The 18932-nt window shown below is 35.1% G+C and overlaps 1 protein-coding gene across 2 annotated transcripts in view; it reads right to left on the minus strand.

Annotated features, from left to right (window-relative positions):
• The window catches only part of LOC126830666 (dentin sialophosphoprotein), a 104261-nt gene that overhangs the window by 67301 nt on the left and 18028 nt on the right, over positions 1-18932 (minus strand). Inside the window, exons 2-4 of one of the 2 annotated variants that reach the window (XM_050561085.2) lie at positions 12702-14655; positions 10419-10462; positions 9318-9405 (exon numbers count right to left, since the gene is read on the minus strand). The gene's annotated coding sequence lies outside the window, so the exon portion shown is untranslated. Of the gene's footprint in view, positions 1-9317; positions 10463-12701; positions 14656-18932 lie in introns of both variants that reach the window. The other variant, XM_050561084.2, reaches the window with a different exon arrangement.

Here is an 18932-nt window from a genome sequence, read left to right on the forward strand (position 1 = left end):
CATTTAAAACATACTAATTACGAATTTAATTCGGCGAAGCGGATCGATTCTAAGGATTTCTTCTACTTGCGTCGTATATTTAAAGAATTAAATGATACTTTGAAAATAGTTTAACTGATACATATATTTTAAAAAAAATTGGAGTTTATTAAATGAAGATGGTATAAATTTTGTTCTCACGGAAAAAAAGTCTAACAGACAGTCTATTTCCTCTCTTTATATTTTTATTACATTTCTATATATATGCACGTGCAGGTGTAAGTATAGTTCACACCTATTTTATAGCCTAGGAAATATTTCATTAGTTACGCTAAACAGTATTCTAAAAAAAACCAAGTCAATTAAATTGATGGTATTTCTATAGATTGTATTTTATAGTGTGTTTTAGTGATTGAACGCAAGGAGTATATATATTTAGCTATATGAACTTGGGTGGGCTGAATATATGAATATACACCAGTAATATGTAGGAATCCAAACCTACAATTTACTCATAATAAAGTTAATTGATCTAGAACAGCTATAAATCGTAAAAAATAAACAAAATATATCGTAAAAAATAATCACAAATCATCCAAGTTCAGCGAGACAAATAGGTTTTAAAAATGGAAAATTTCACGTATTAATTTTAAAAAAGGGGTATATTTTAACCCGTCTGCTCACGGTCTGTTTTGCCTTTCTATTTACATAATAGAATCTGTGTTCTATTTAACGAATTGTTGTAAAAATAGAAAAAAAAGTTTTTTACGTATCCATTTAAAATGGTATATATTGAAATTCGTCTCCCCCCAGTCTATTACATATCAATTGAAAATGGACCAAACTTTAACTACGACATATCGTCTAGGACACCTTTCTATTTATCTGATAAAATCGATGTTTTATTTGAGGTGTTTTAGATCGTTATACTAGGTAATTATTTAATATTTAAATTCAATATCAATTGATTAAAGTTGATCGAGTGCATCATGGCCTGGTACACTCACCCAACCCATTGACTGACTGACTGTAAGCCTGGGAAAAAAGGTTATATCTGATCATCTTTAAATTAACATATTAATCTAGATATAATGATAAAATATACTGTTTGAATGGCATTTAGTAATTGAGCACATTAAAAAATAAACACTAAGTTATATGGATAACAATTACAATTATAAGAACAAGGGTCACTGTTTTCCTAATTATGTTTTCATTGAATGTTGTGATTGTACATAGTATATATATCTCATTCCTTCTATCTGTATCAGTATTGTGCTTGAAAACGACAAGAGAATCATTGTTGAAACGTAGCTTTAATAGAAATATAGTAATTGTTATCCATATAACTTTGTGTTTATTTTTTAATGATAAAATACTAAGTATATCTTCACAAGGCCAGTCCAGTAACCTATAATAAACTGGTCATGTCAACGATGACATCTACAGGTGTTTTTTTTTCACCATTAAAATGGTGAAAAAATTAATTGGTGATGATAGTATTGAACATTTAAATTGGAATGTAATAAATCGGTATTATATAGTCTAAAAGCTGGTATCTTTAGTAACCTTACTTGTCATGTCATTCATTTGGTCTACTGGGATACAGAAATTTGATTCAACTCCCTCTCTCAGGTTATATGCTTCCCTGGATAGTTGGAGGACAGTTCAAAGGGGGTGGGATGATATCTGAAGGGAAATGGGTGAGGGATCTGTTTCGACACTCTGTGATACTGTAACTTACAAGAAGACATAAAGTAATTTCAAAAATCGGCCTGCATTTTCCTTGGTTTCAAACGCAATACTATTAATGAAATATATTATTTGTAAGACCAAACTTGTATCTGAACAAACCACTAAGGAAGTTTACGTCGCTTTTTTAAACATTCAGACTCACAATTATGCAATTCTAAATTATGAATATCGTAAATTTACCCCAGTTTGTTTTGTTAACCAATCCATCGTTTGCTGTTCGCTTCATTTATCTTAGGGGGTTCCCGATAAAACGTTATATTCCTAGAGACACTGACTCACTAATCACTCAACCATTCGACCACTTATAATTATTAAATTATCTGTTCTCACCTAGTGAAAGGAAAGTTATGATGACAAATCACCTCGTATTAAAGACAGTTTGTAAATATTTTCAAACAAGGATGGGAGAGAGAGTGAAAGCCGTCTTTTGTTGAGTTCAAGGATTGTAAAGGGTATATTTACTAAACTTATTAAAGTAACACTGTCTGGTATGTATCTTATCAATAACACATAAAAGATGTTAATTTGTTCAATTTCCTCGTCTTTGTTAGAAATGAATTGATCTCATGGAGTGACAACATGACATGCTTACAGTTTGGAATTACATGTATTGAATATTATCCTACTGACAAATTAACAAATACATCGTCTATTTGTTAGTCATACATAGAGAATGTTTAAAACACGTTTGTATATTTAACAAAAAGAACAACGTGGTCGTTCATTAAAAATTTCTCCTTTACATATGATTCGACTGATAAATTAAACATACATTATGCAAGAGCTAAATCTGACTATTGCGGGTCTTTCTTTAGGCCTGAAATGTTATCTAAATTATTAATTAGACATTAATTAGCTTATCCAGACCATAACTACCCCTAAATGTCATCGCTAGCCTGCGATATTTACTGGATTAAGATCCGATTTGCTGCTCAACTTTCATTCATGATTAAATCATGAAATGGATAATTGACTATGTTTTTTATCGTACCGACTTTAGTAATGATGATCGAGGCTAAGCCGAAATTTCAATCGCTAAATTCTCGGTTCAGAGTGGATCAATTTTCTTGTAATTTTCAGCAAATTCCCTTTACATTACCTAATTTTTAACTATTATAGTGAGAACTGTCAGCTCTTTATCTAATCTCCCATAATGTATCTTTAATAGGCATATCTTTTGTAACACATGTAAGCATTAATACATGCCTGTAAAACATCACTGCATCTTTGTCAAGAAAGAACAAGAACAGTGTGTAACAATTAAGACAAAGTCATTAAAATGAAACGAAATGCATTGAGTTGAACGTCTCTGTAATTATGAGACTAACACACACTTATTTTTCTATGCTAACGAGTACAATGCTGGGGATGATAAATTTTCCCGGGCAGTGGTGTTTTCGTCTACTCTTCCATATGTCAAGGGTTCTTTAACGTGCCCACCAATGGCGCTTAGAGCATATCCCTATGTGAAGTGTGTAATAGGGGGATTCAAATTTTAATTGTATTTTATTGGTGTTACAGGAGTGGATCTCAGTTTTTTTGTTTAATCCAAACGACTATAGGCGGCGCTGCTCCTGACATAGGAGAATAAGGTTCGAAAATCCCAAGATGTCTTCTCTGACCTGCCGAAATTCCAACATGCGATAATCTAGTCGAAATCCCAGTGCCCATACAGCTGGACTACCGCGAAAGTGGTTAACCATGATAATACCAAGATTTCCCATAACTAAGAGTCCGTGAAAGTAAAACACTTTTAATATGTGCTGCAATCAGCATTTTCCTATATTCTGTCAATAATTGTGTAGCGCGTTTGAAACGTTGGACAACTTACAAAATTGAGTAATTATTAAATTGAGTGAGAAATCGTTTATTTGCCCAGAGGCTGGCACTTTCAATTTTTAATGTCGGATCATCCCAGATTGCTGTTATTTGCCCTTGAACCAATAATAGATTATCCTACTTTGAATCAACTAGAACAGTATTTAATATTAAACCAATGCTAGATCTTGATGAAAACATTCATAGATATAGCTTCAGGAAAACCTATCAAATATTCATACGCCATAAAAATCATCAGGTCAGTTCCTCCGCACATCAAAGTAGAGCGAACAATAAAACATGAACCATGGGAGTAAAAGTACGGAATTGGCGTTCCCTGGTGGATTAACCTCATTTTATTTTGTAATAAAATGTCATTAAACTAGTAATTCAATTAATACCTGCAGTGTAGTAATACCCAGTAGTATTTGATTGACTATTATATAAAGTACACTCTACTATGTGTATAAATAAATCTGATTGAGAAATATAATTAATAAAATCACGGATAACTGGTAATAAGTACTCGACATACGGAATATACATCAATATGTTACAAAGTTATTAACAAACTAACACAAGAGCGTTGCAGGTAGGGGGTCACGGTGACTAAGTGGGTAAGACGCTGGTTCGCTAGTCTGTAGGTCGGGTGTTCGATCCTTGCATTGGCCGAGAATATTCATCCAGATTTTCCGGCGTGGTTCTCTCTTGTCAGTGATGCAGGACGTAGGGACTGACAAGGACAGCTGTCTAGTCGTTCGGATGGGACGAAAAACCGAGGCCCCGTGTACACGTAAAAGATCCCTTGACAGTTGGAATTCGATATAAGTGTAGGCCGTAGTGCCGCTTTCCCTCGTACACTGTATGGCATATGCCCGTCTTCATTAGCCCAGTTCGGAACAGAACAGTAGGACGTTAAACCCCATTTCATTTCATTTCATGCGTTGCAGGTATATAGTTTGGGTAGATCAACGATTTGGGTTAGGGTTCAAAGGGTCTGTAGCCGAAACTCTGAACATTCATATCCTTAAAGACCCGGTCACAGGTTCAAAGATATGGCTGTTTGGGATCCACTGAGGTTGTATGAAATCGTCTATAAATTAAGAATAATTTCGTCATGTCTGAATCAAATTCGGATAGTTCATCAGCAACGACAACTTTAAATGTACGGGAGTGAGACGAACATAGATGACAACTAACATTTGGCACAAATGGGGGTGTATAGCAAACCATTATGTATTTTTAACACAGCCACATTTTGTATTTGTTCAGTAGTGCTTATAATTTAATGTGGTCCTAAAATTCCTAAAAGGCAGGACAGAGGTTACCAGGCCGGGTAACGCGTTGGGTATCTCCATGGGGAAATTTTCCGGGTATGCGGGGATATATCCACCGCTTGTGAACAGTTATTCCGCATGTTAATTTCTAGGCAACATATTTTCTGTATTAACCACAAACGTTTATAAAACAGATTAAACCATGTGTCAGACAGACAAAAAGAACAGATTTACATAAAATGATCATAATGGCCATCCTTTATAAAAACATGATCCCTGCTTACAATTTGACCGTTTACTTTATAAAAGTGACATTAGTGAGTAACTAGATGTAAGTATATTTGAAGAAGGGTCAACAAGGGATTAAAGATAAGAGTTTTATATACAGGGGTAACTGTATGTTTATATAGGTAATAGATCTACAGGGTAAAGATTGATAGGAACACAATACACTGTACTTTACTTATCTTTAGACTTATCTACAAACCACTTAAACAATATCTCTTCCCTTTCTTTTACTAATCTGTCATTAGTCACCATCTCTAAGTACCCCCCCCCCCCTCCCGTCTTCTAGCTGACATAATATGTAAAGAACACAGTTCTGTTGAACAGAATTACGGCATGAGCGACATTGCTTAGTAAAGACCCCAAACTCCTAGTCGAAACCTCGCCCTAGCTCAGTGATAATAAACAGTAATTGTTCTTTCGAATTTCTAGATCAGTTACTAAATGTCACAGGAAAAAGGCTTAAGATGACCAGAAACCAATCGTCTATACAGTAAAATCAGCTGCATGCATTGGGTAGGAATAGGGGGTTAGTTAGTCAGTTTTTGACATGTCGGTCTTCAGCTGTATAATGAATGGAAATAAGAACATTACATAAAGGTTGTAGATTTAAATAAACGTTAAATATATGGATTTCAGAATCCAAGTTACACTATTTTGGGAAATTAAAATCTGAGATAGAAATCGGTTAGATCTAAAAAAAACTAAAAAAAAGAAAAGAAAAACAACAATCAATAAAACTGATACCTATGCAATTTTCCAGGATTTTTCATCTTTTCAGAATTAATGGAAATTGACTATAATATTGTAGACTACGTAAACTGGCTGTGCAACTTCAACAAGGACCATTTTCTGGTATTTCTTTGTGGGGAAACCAAAAATCGTATTTAAATCGTATTAAATTCATAGCCTACTTTTATCGTGTTTCTTTTTTATCATTCCGAGTTTTAAAGAAAAAATAATCCTGTTTAAAATATAAAATACGGAATATGCAAGGAAAGTAAACGAAAAACGAATTGAACGATTACACTAGATCTAATTCCGGTCACCCTAACCGTAGTGTAATGCTTTAGGCCATTAACACTTCACATTCCACATTGTTAGTAAAGTGAAAATAATGATAATATATTTTCTCGCCGCATGGTTAGGGATATATATTTATTCACATATTAAACAAGTGGAAAATTTAATCATATTTCATCAGCCGTTTTAATTAAAAATAGCATATATCTATCAGAGAAATGAATGATTGCATATGTTCATATCTATTGATAAACTCCTCCAGTTCATCCAGTTTATAAATACCCCGGGGCTTCAACCACTCATTGAACGCAACCCCAGACTCAAGCCAATCCCTTTCCGTCTATTATCATTATGTATCATAACGCCTGCTCTTATGGACTAGTAATTATTCCCCATTATTTACGAATGCAGTGCGAGTTATAAATAGACAATTTTTCCCTTACTTTTTTCTCCACTCTTCCTGCATTTTTTGGTTGACTTTATAGTCTAGAATTGGAGAAAAGGGATCAAATTTGCAATTTCATAGCAGTTTTCGGTAATACTGATGATATTATAGTGGAGGGATAGGGGATGTAAAGTGTCTTTCATTGTTTCGGAAGTGCGATTTTGACCCCAATCAACATCAAATCCCCGTAGCAAAAAAATCTAAACGGTCAACTCGGTACAAAATTATGATGCGGAGATTATTGTACCTTTTAAATTCGTGAATTCAAACAAATAAAGGACGGACTTTATTCTTTTTATAATTACACGGCTTACTTTTGTTTATTATCAAGTGTATTCGTTAAAGAACCCATCGGAGTTAGAATTCGATGAAATTAAAAGTCACTGATCCCGATGGACCATTTTCAGACACTATCTAATTATTCACGACTTAATTCACGCTAAATTATACTCAAATGGGTTCTTAACATTTACTGAAGATAACAGAACCAAAGGAGGTCCCTCATAATTTTCTGACCAACATTTATATGTGTCACTATTTTTTGACAGCTAGTACTTTCAGAATATTGTAGTTTGTACATGATTCAAAATCCCTCACATTATGATCAGTGGCATTAACTGCCACTACATCTTACAAACAATCCGTACTTTCATTAATGTTCTCTTCTGATAATCACCTCATCGGACTTGTCCTTCTCCTGTGACGTAACAAAAACAATATGGTAGCCGGAAGCGTTGCATATCGCATTATTACATAAACTAAAGACTTCTATAAGTTCTAGAGATTTATAAATAACTCTTATGGCGATATAAGATCGGACTCTTATGATAATATTATATAACAGTTTACAGTTTAGATAAACTATTTAATACTTATTATAATACCTACAGCTTAATCAGCCAATCATTTGTCACGTAACAATACCATTATCGACAAGTCATAAATATCATTGACAATATCAGTGCCCTCGGAATCAGTTGAGATGACCTGCAGGGTGATATAAGATTTGGTTTTATATGTTACAGTCAGTCAAAGATCTTCACAACGTCATTGTTAAAATAATACACATAAGAATTCGACATTATGACTGCTCCTGTGTAGTTGCCCTGAATGCGTGTTCAGTTAGTCCGAAAATCATCGTTTTAGACGTAGCCATATAGAAACAACATACTCGTATCATCTAATATTGATTCAATAATAAATGCATTTGCCTACACATTCATTAATAATAGCGGCAGTCTTTTGGTCACGCCTTCCCGTGATCGTAACGATTAGGTAATACACACGTGTTGCGTTTCAAAAACTTTCCTTTGAAGTATAAAGAACGATGTAATTTCTTCAGAAAGAAAACTAAATTTCCTGGTAGATTTTTCAACTGATGGTTATGTTTTTTGGAATCGCAACTATCGATATAATTAATATATCTTTAATCACGTATGGCGTGACAAAACAGATCAAATTATAAACATATAGCATGACAGCCAAATTTATAGATAGCACACAGTGTTCCGTATGGAGCGGAATTCATGACTCCTACCATAGTAGTGGCTTATGCTGATATGCTTGTTTCATTGCACAATCCGCGGTACAAGGTGCATACAGTAAATTGGCTAATTTGTGATAAAATTTCTTAAATACTGCAACTTGAATCAATATGGATTGATATAAAATGAAATATGAGAGTAAATTAAAAGGTATATTGAAAATCGCACACAATATAAATTTAAACTACAATATTTACGAAACAAGTTATATAAATTAGCATTTGTACATTTGTAAAAAGTCAGTTTACTATGTTCAAGTGACAAGTTAAATGCATTGAAATAAGGATATTAGCATATGGTTACTATTTTAAAAGTTAGAATTGGGTCGTGAATTCCGCTCCATAGTTTTCTTCATATTCTTCTGTCATGTGAGTGTGATAGCTTACAACATAGAATCCACTTAATAATATAAATAATATTTATATATTATATATGGAAGCTATTATGATAAGCTACTTAGAACCGTATGAACAGAAAATTAATTTAGTAATATGACACATCCTAAACAGAACAAATCCACAGACACAATAACCGGTCGATCAACGCATCTGTAAAACATTATACAACAAATACAAGATATAACCCAATGCATAAATATATGAATTGTATCCATTGTTGTCATATTTCATCTATGTTATTTCTCAACAAACGTTTTAACCTAATTTTTCAGTGAGACATTAATTTCCTTCCTTTGAGTTGAAAAAAACATGCCAACAGTTTAAAACTTCTGGCAGACAGAAATAATCACTCTCATCTAATAAACAGAATCTCTTCCGTTTGAAACTTCTGACAAACAAAAAAAATCACTTTCGTCTGATAAACAGAATCACTACTGTTTGGACCTTCTGATAAACAAAATCGCTTCCGTTTGAAACTTCTGTATATTTAACAAACTTAATAAAGAATGCAAGCAAAATAAAGAAGCAAAACATTCAAAGCAAGTCTAATACGAAAATAACATCACTTGATTTTTATGATAAAAGTAGATTTATTTCGTTTCCATGTGTAGTGTGATGCATGTAATTGATTGCGTGGGTGGTGGGCGATGATGTGTGCAGAACGAAAAAGAAAAATTGGATTATGGAATGTATTTTTGTAATATTAATTGTATGTGAATAAAACGAATTATGCTGTGTTGCTTTGGAGTAATGGCAGTGTTTATGTATTATATTTATTGCTTACAACACTTACCTATTTCTGTATACAGAAAACAATTACGTCATCACAGTGCTTACAGCGAAAGGGAGGTAACTCTGACAATGGAGATGATAATTTATATCTGTAATGAAAACGCGGAAGATAATGATTAATACTACGCTAAAAGGGAGAAGTGGGGTGGGGGTTGGGGGTATTCTGACAATGCAGATAATCATTTATATATGTAATGATAATGCGGAGGATAATGATTTAAAATCTAAATTATAACTTGAAATATTTTACTGGTTATTCTAATAAATGACATACACAGAATGTCTAATATCCATCTCATATTTCCAATTGTTCCTGCGCTTAATTAAAAAAAAATTCATTTGAAAAATAAAGACTAATTATGTGTTGTTTGATTGGTAATATTATTAGATACTTGTTCCATGATGCCAGAAGATCTTCCCGAAACAACGGAGGTGGTGACAACTCATGCGAAGCAGCCAATTAAGTACAGGGTGACACAAAAAAAACGTTCATCAATAAAAATCGAATAACTTCCAAAATTTTATTTACATTAACACAAAAATTCAGCTACATTAGGTTAAGTCTATGTAGCAGACATCTCCAAAGTTTCAAGTCTGTACCACAAAAACTCTTTGTTTAACTCGCGCTCAAAAAATGTGCTCTAAATGAGCTCCCCGGTGCTGCAAGCACATTTGGATCCGGCGGGCAAAGTTTTCGATGACCCTCCCACATTCTTCCCTTGGGATCGCTTTTATTGCTGCTGTGATTGCTGCCTTCAGATCAGGGATAGTCTGGGGGTTGTTGCCATACACCCTGTCCTTTAGGTATCCCCACAGATAAAAATCTGGGGCGTTCAACCCTGCAGGTCACACCTGCGGCTGATCTGTCGGTCAGGAAAACGCTGCTGTAGCCATGCCAATGATTCGTTTGAGGTGTGGGGGTGGCACCATCCTGCTGGAACCACTTGAGGTCCCTCACGACCCCTCTTCGTCGACCAAGTTTAGGCGATGAACGCTTTTTTTGTGTCACCCGGTATGATATGATCTGAAAACATGTGGGTTAAAGTAATACGTATTGCAAAAAAAACAAAAAAACAATTAACTAAAATTGAACAATACTAACCTCAGTCTAATGCAGTTAAACGTGCACGTTATGAGCACGATCACCTAGAACGAGGCAAATGTCATTAGACATAATGAACAAAGAAATTAAAATAAAATCAGTTTGAATTGTCCAAATTATTAAACAGCAAAACCCATTGCAAACAGTTGGCATTACAGAAAATATTTTATTTGTCATTCTCGAAGAGTGTTATATTTTACATGTTAATGGAGTGGTTTTAAAGATAAATTGTTATTGTAAAATGTCTTAATTAATTCATTCTAATAGTAATTATTAATAATCAATATTAAAATATAGATTTCTATATTTTGTAAATTTATGTTTTTAAAATTTTGATAACTTTTGATTTTTCAGAAAATATAGAATTCATGGTAAAATTTCCAAAGAATATCGACAAGCCCAATAAAGCGGGAAAGTTGAAACAAATGAAATCTGTGGAAACTAATCATGCCAAAACGTGGAGCAGTTATTATAATCTAAATACTTACCAACGTCGTCTAATTTTAACAATTACACAATTTAAAATTAAATTTACTATGATTATGTACCAAAAACAGGCAGAGTAAGCTCATATCAAAGGATCTAACCAATCTCATTAAAACCAGAAGTCAATTACGTTTCGTTTCTTTCTTTCTTTTTTTTAAAAAAAATTGTACTAGCAAGATTGACCTCTGACATATTTTCCTTTTGGACGGATTTCAGAACACGTGATCTCATTAACAATTAAAATTGTCTGTACAGGTATAAAAGGCTTCGTTTTGTGGTGGTTCTAATAGGTATGTGGTAATGTTATTGACATACACAGAACTTTCACTACAGAAGACAGTTTTGATAGAAAATAGGTCAGATTACGATGTAGTGTAACAATCAGGAAAAATAAACGAAACGAAATTGTAATCTTAATTTAATTTGAATTACAACGAGGCATAAAATCATTCAGCATTCCGATCTACCAATATGTAACAAAACACGAATGGGTAAGGTAATTGAAGGATTTAGACTCTCACGTTAAAAGAAAGGCTGGACCTCTTTCATATGTAATATCAATTTAACTATAACCAATACAAGTGCTATTTTAAAATTAAAATTGTTTAGTCTTAGACGTTCACTGAAAGTAACTTACGGTCGAACATACCAAAGGGAGACAACTCAAAATATTACGCAATCATCACACTAAATCTATACTAACATAGCAGTGTGTAATAATGTCGACACGTGTTGTATTAATTAGAAGGTTTAGTTTATTTTACTCTCAAATGAATGACGTGAAATCGAATCACGAAATAAAGACCAATAAAGGTGTAATATGTTATGTTTATGGCACTGAAATATCGAAACTTGATTTTCCTTATACAGAGAAAGAGATCCAATATTGATAGCATCGTTTACATTTAACATACCAATTATTATTTATACATCGAAATTTATAATTTGTAAACCATACGACGATAGGCAGGGAGTTATGCAATAAAACAATTTGCATTAGGTGACCCCTCGTTTCCAAAAGCTCAAATTTAAAGCCTACTTTAGTGGGACCGCCACTGTAAAGCTTACACTTGATCGTTAATCAGGGGACCAATCAAATACCGACTTCGGCCATGATCTTAATCGGGTAACGAAGGGGGTTCATTTATAATATTTAGGTTGCCGAATTTCTAGTTCCTCCGTTTAACCTACTTTTACCATATCATAACGGCAGGAATAACCAAAAATCTTAAAACCCCCGAAAACAGGAGATGTGCCATTAAATTAAATAATTATCAAGTGTACTAATCAATGGTAGTTCAAATAACGAAGAACAAAACCGATTCCAAACATCCGCGAATTCAATTATTGCCATGTCTAGTGGACAGAGTTTAAGGGGAGATAATTCACCAATAAATTTCCTTTATAATTATTTAATTGTGAACTATTTTGATATAAGAAAGTATTGTTCTCGGTGTTTTATTATCTACAAATTAAAACTAATAAATCAAGACTATGGCCATGAAAATATATCTAATCGCTTGGGCTGGCTAGGATACATCCAACATGGCTGTTAGTTTTATGACGATTACCCATCATGCCACAAAATACTTATAGGCCTACAGATGCAAATTCAGAAGTGTGAGTGCAACACGTGCGTGCAGACATTTAGTAATCTAGATGTACGTGTATTTACAACATCAGTTCATCACCAAAACACACTGAACGATGCGGAGAAATTAAAATTACATACGGACTCTTTGGTTCGCTTTATTCGTTGACTTCGCTTGACTCTTACGTTAGGCCTTCTTTACTTACCCAAGGTTGACCTCCACAGCTATAACCTTTCACCTTTCACATCTGACCTCATGCACTACCGTAATTTGTACAAACCATTTGTTAAAATCTTTTTAGTTATTTTTCTGTAAATAAAGGACTGTTAGCACATGGACAATAAAACATAGTAAAAACGTAACTGATTATCGAAACAGAAACATAAATTCGTCACATAGAAGCACATTCGGAAGTCTTCATTTTCCCGTAATGCGATTGAATTCAGTGAATGCACGTCGATATTGCGAATGAGATAGGCGCATTGGAATAATGTCAACTTGAATACGATTTCGATGAATGTGAATGGCTGAAATTAAATAGGGGGGCGGGGGAACGTCGTTTCAATCTAATACTGCAGATATTTTAAGACTAAGATACAGTAATGCGAGGGGGTGCTAACTAGAAGTTACCCAACTATAAACATCTCGTAGACTGTTTTCGATTCGTACCTGAAGTGGAACACTGGACATTCCATTTGTCAGTCAGCGATTCTAACCTCAGAAATACACGCGCACCTTTTTGCCACAGATTTCCTTAATTTGAAACTGGTAATGTTTATGTTTTATACCCTACTAAGATAGGAATCCATGTCTACGTAGTTTGTGCGTAATGCGTATCACGCAATCGGCTGTTACGTTAGTATGAAACACTAATTCCTGCAAAATTGATTAGGTTTCGACATTTCGAGGCTGGAGATTGTGGGGGGTGGGGGGTCGTAAAGTTAATAGTATAGTTACGTACTGGAACACACCATACATGTTTAGCGTATACATAGAAACTTGTCTTACAATTTCAGTACACACAATTTTCATCCCATACTCACTATTCCTGGCAAATGCTAACTAGTTCATGGGTTAGGGTGATTGCGCTGGTTCAATAGCTTCTTGGCCTTGGCATGACCCCTAAAGCCTTAAATAGTCCCTGCTGGTTCTTTTGATATCCATATTTATAGAATTTTGTATAGGGACGAAGTATTGAAACGGGGGAAAAGTGCAATCCTTTCGTATTCCTAGCGGTTAATATTAGATTCCATATGGACTAGGAGTGATTCCATATGGGCGTATTGTTCTGTGCGTCATTGGGTAGTGTCATGTGACTAGCGTATTCAACGCTTCCTATTGCAGTAACCACTAATACGGCGTAACCAGGCGGACGATAAACACTTTGACCAGCACATGTGAACAGTCTAGCCGTACGCGCATTGATCCACGAATTGTGCAGGAAGGATAATGTATGTGTGTTTCGTATGGCTGTTTTCAGAACCACAGATCTAGACGTTTTTAAGTCGTAGATTGTTTTATTGTGGAAGATAATTGCACAGTTGCGCATTACGTAAATCAAATGGGGTTTAACATTCTGCTGTTCTGCTCCGACTGGGATAATGAAGACGGGCATACGCCATGCAGTGTGCTATGAGGGGCAATTTGTTCGGACTGAGGTGCTACGGCCTACTTTTATATCGAATTCCAACTGTCAAGGGTTCTTTTACGTGCACGTCAATGTGTACACGAAACCTCGGTTTTTTGTCCCATCCGAAGGACTATACGTTATCCCTTGCTAAGCTCTCTGTACTACACCACTGTCAAGGGGGGGGGGGGCACGCCGAACAATCTCGACCAACGTAGGGATCGAACACGTGACTCCAGGTTAGTGAGCCAACCTCCTACTCAACGAGCCACTGTTGCTCCCGTCGTATTACGTCTATTACTTACACATGGATTCCTAACTTTGGTTTATTTGAGATTCTGTTATTTATTTCCTAAGTTCTTCCATATTGTTTTAAATTTTAAAAGCAGCTGGTCTAAACAATATGTAAATTTATAGCTACTACAATGTTGTCATCAATATGCTCTATATTTACCACTGCCGGGTTATCTGTTCTTGTTGTTGTCTTTGTTGTTGTCTTCAGTTTTACCATGTAGTCAGTCAACAAGCTTGTCTGAAAAATAAGGAAAAAAATATTTCAGATTTTTGGTTTTACTTCACACTACTTATAGCCCCTCCACAAGATACGCTAAACAATAGTGTTTATAATTAAGCTTTGTCGATGGCTCTGAGAGAGAGGGGGGGGGGGGTGTTAACGTCCACAAACGGTGGCTAAGTGGGTAAGACGCTCGCTCGCTAGCCTGGATGTCGGGTGTTCGATCCCTGCTTTGGCCGAGAAAGTTCATCCAGATTTTCCGGAGTGGTTCCCCCTTGTCAGTGATACCATTAAATATGGCAATGGTTATCTGACCAGGAGGTTGTGTGTGAAATAGCTCTTTTTAACGTCCGCTTCCACCGGAGTGACCAGGAGGTTCTGCATCTTGTGTATATATATATATATATCAATGTCAGCACATTAAAGACACATGCTAATCGAAATAAAAATAGACCGTATCGCCGCCTTCAGCGCAAGTTTACGCATCGTTGCGCATTGTCTTTATTGGAAAACTCCTGAAATGTTCAGAAATTGTCAGGGCCGCGTGTTCGCGTTGTCGCATGGACATTAAAAAAAATAACCTAATTGTAGTACTCAGCGTTTGATTTGAGTAATGAATTGAACTTGAATATAGTGGTGCTTTGTGCTTATTAATAATCTGTAATATGATTTGTGGTTTAGATAGTTAAAAAGAAATATTGAGCCTCTATGTTTAATATTGTTATCAATGAAATACCTATAGGTACCTAAAGAAGAACCTACAATAAGCAAACCAGTTATCACCGCGTGACGTCAAGGTCAAACTCCTTACTATTGAATCAGAAATAAGAATATCTATTCAGTGTATACAATTATCATCATTCTATGGTAAAATATAATAATAGTGTTCACTAATTACTAGAGACAATGCGGTTGATTGTATAGATGATCCTGTAATATTAGTTCAGTACACATGATTGTACATTTGTGACAAACATCTGTGTACAAAATTTCTAGGAGACATGTGGAGGGTTTCCATCCCCACACGAGCATACAAACACGTTCAACATCCACCTTAATATTCTTGGGCCATAGTGGTTTGGTGAGCATGGCGCTGACGCATTAAAACAGAGGTCACGAGAAACTTCCTCGCGATTTTTAAGCCTGGCAATCTTCTAGTCGGACGGATGGGAAAGTAAACCGAAGTCCACTCTTGCAGTCGTTGGCGTGCACGTAAAATAACCCTACACAGTAGGAATTTGATAAGGGTACGAGTAAACGCCGCTGTCCAGTGTATGTAGTATATGCGTATCTTAACGATACATAATGTAAGATCATGGACATTATAAGGTCCATGGTAAGATTTAGATAAAGAGCTAGCCATTCTTGCTACAAGTAGTTCAAATACAGTTCATGCAAAATGAATATATTTAAATTAATAGGTGCCATGTTTGTAGGTCTGCTTAGGTGCGCTGCACTTAATATTAGCAATAATTTACTTACTAAATGAACGTGAAGTGACATCAGGTGTTCTAGAAAGTAAAAGTATACTCTGACTAGATTAAGACACGGGTAACTAATTATTGCTAGTTTGGGCGATAGTTCGAATTTGGATTTCAGACGCGAAAGCGCACGAAGAAAGTAATATCGAGACAATAGCCACCAAAATACTTCTACAATCGTTATCTATACAGCTTTACCATGCAACATTAACGATTATCATATACGAGCCAGTGAATGTGCTTACAAAACACCCAATACCAGCTTTCGTTGATTTGGGAAGTTCACACGACTATATCAATATAGAAATTGAGGTCTAACATAAAGTCTGGCCTCCAAATCAATTTGATCGAAAGGTTGTTGACCTTTAGAAAGTTAAAGCAATATCCATCAACGTATGAGAATAATATTTAATGTCTCTACTTTATTAGAAAGTTATTTGGTAAATTTGGTAAGTGGGTAGTTAGTTTAATCAAGCGAGTAATATCTACTTGTATATTTTACCATGTACTACTGTTTACTAACAATAAACTTACGGTACTTGACCATGTACAGGACATTGACAATCAGTTTGTTTACTAGGGGATTGTCGTGGATGGGAATATTTGTATTGTTTTGCTGGATTATACGATAAATCAGACAAATGCTTATTTTATTTTGATAAATGTTGTAGACTGACGTGTTTAGACTCAGTATGCACATGTTATAAGCTAATAAAAAAATATTTAATCTTTCATGTAAATTATGCCATTAAATCTCTTTTTTGTTAAAATAAATCAAATAAATCATGCTAGCAAACTTTAAACATACAAATAAATCTTTAACACATGTAACTCTTTAAAAAAAAAGTCATGCAAATAACTATTCTTTAAAAAAGTCATGCAAATAACTGTTTTAAAAAGGTCATGCAATAAATCTTTAAAAACATGCAAGCAAGTGTGTTTTTAAAAAAAAAAGAAAAAAGAATCATGGAAGTTATCTTTACAAACATCCAGGAACATCTTTAAAAGAAAGAAAGTAAATCTTTAAGAAGTCATACGGGTTAATCTTTAAAATATACAAGTAAATCTATTTAAGAGAATCATACAAGTCATAAATAATCATATCTAAAAGGTTAAAGATAAATCATGCTCTAGTCCGCTTAGAATCCATTTATTTAACTGGGTGCAATATTAGGACGAGTTTACCTAGCCAAAGCTTATAAATTGATGTACTTAGAAATTTTAGTAACACCTTTACTTCTGTTGACGGAACTATCATATATTTATTATCTTTATTGATTTTATCAACTTCCGTTCTATAGGTCAATATAACTTGTTGTCCATATTTAAACTAGCGGCTAGAGTAGTGTTAAAACGACAGGAAATATACACTTTCATCAAGTACATGGTCATAAAGAACTATGAATGAAATAAAATTTTGGGTCAACATAGCATCCAGATCAATTTTCTAACTTTTGCTTTCTGCCCACCACCATCTGATCCTTTTCCATATTCTAATACACAGAATGAAGTTACAAACGATTTTTAAATAGCATATTTGGCTGCCAATTGAAAATCAATGATTTGTTTTGCAGCCAATAATTAGCACCGAGTGCAGTAAAAGAAAAACAAACGCATACAAAATACCTCCACGTGAATCTACAAAATGCACAAATTAAACAAAAACTGAAACTATTTTGCAGTTGACCTTTTAGAACACAGTATCTAAAAGGCCATATTGATTTGGTTTGTTTGAGAAAGGCCAGATCTAAGTAGATCGAAGCATTTTGGAATAGAAGTTGTCAGCGATTCGATTTTGCACACAGAGAGCAAACATATCCTAATTGACGATAACTTTAGCTAATCGGCAATCATTTGATTTTTTTTACATCAAACGGAAGGAAGGAATTAAAAGACAGTTCAATTTCCTTTTCATATAAAGTAAACAAATTCCTATACACAGAGAGAAAGGGTGAAAATGCTCAAGGTTACTCCTTTGTCAGGTGCACGTTTGAACAAGATACCACACCATCTCACTCATTGGCAGAGTTTATGATCTGAAGCGCTAACGTTATACCACTCCCCACTCCCACCTCTCCCTGGAAGTTTTCCTGCAGCCAGTGGCGGCGTCAAGAGAGGGGGGGGGGGCGCATTTGCCCCCTCATAAATCTGGTCTGCTCTCTGTTTGCCCCCCCCCCCCAATAATTTTGGAAAATAAAAAAAAAATATTTGTGATACGTTTCGGTAATCAATACTTTCTACAGTGATTAAATCCCACGTCCCCACTCAGTCATAGACTTGCATGTTGTTGAGTCTGAGTGATTTCTTACCACGCCCATCCTGCTGTTAACCTACTATAAACAATAACACGTGACCACCTGAGAAGTGCTTTTTACGATCCTCAAAGTTTTTGGGTATATAGGTTCAAAGCGGCGAGAATATGCGTTCACTTGATACACTCACTGAGTTCGTTTGACATTTCCCTCTCTATTCGGATAAGCTGGTCAGCTCTATTTCTGAAATTCACTTTGATTCACTCACTCCGTCCGTTTGACACTTTCCTCTCTGGTCGGATAAACTAGTGACTTGGCGACAGGCGGTATCTGGTAAGCTCTATTTATCTCGACGATCAGTGCCTGAAATACTGCCAGACTGCATTTCCGGCAGTCTACTTTTCAAATTTTCGGGGGCTTCGCTGAGGTTCGCAAGTCCGTTCATTTGACACTTTCCTCTCTGGGGTCGGATAGACTAGTGATCAGGCGACAGACGGTATCTGATCAGCTCTATTTATCTCGACAATCGGTACCTAAATACTGTCAGACAGCATTTCCGACA

Source organism: Patella vulgata, chromosome 8, assembly GCF_932274485.2.
Source record: "Patella vulgata chromosome 8, xgPatVulg1.2, whole genome shotgun sequence".
In the NCBI taxonomy this organism is placed as follows: domain Eukaryota; kingdom Metazoa; phylum Mollusca; class Gastropoda; family Patellidae; genus Patella; species Patella vulgata.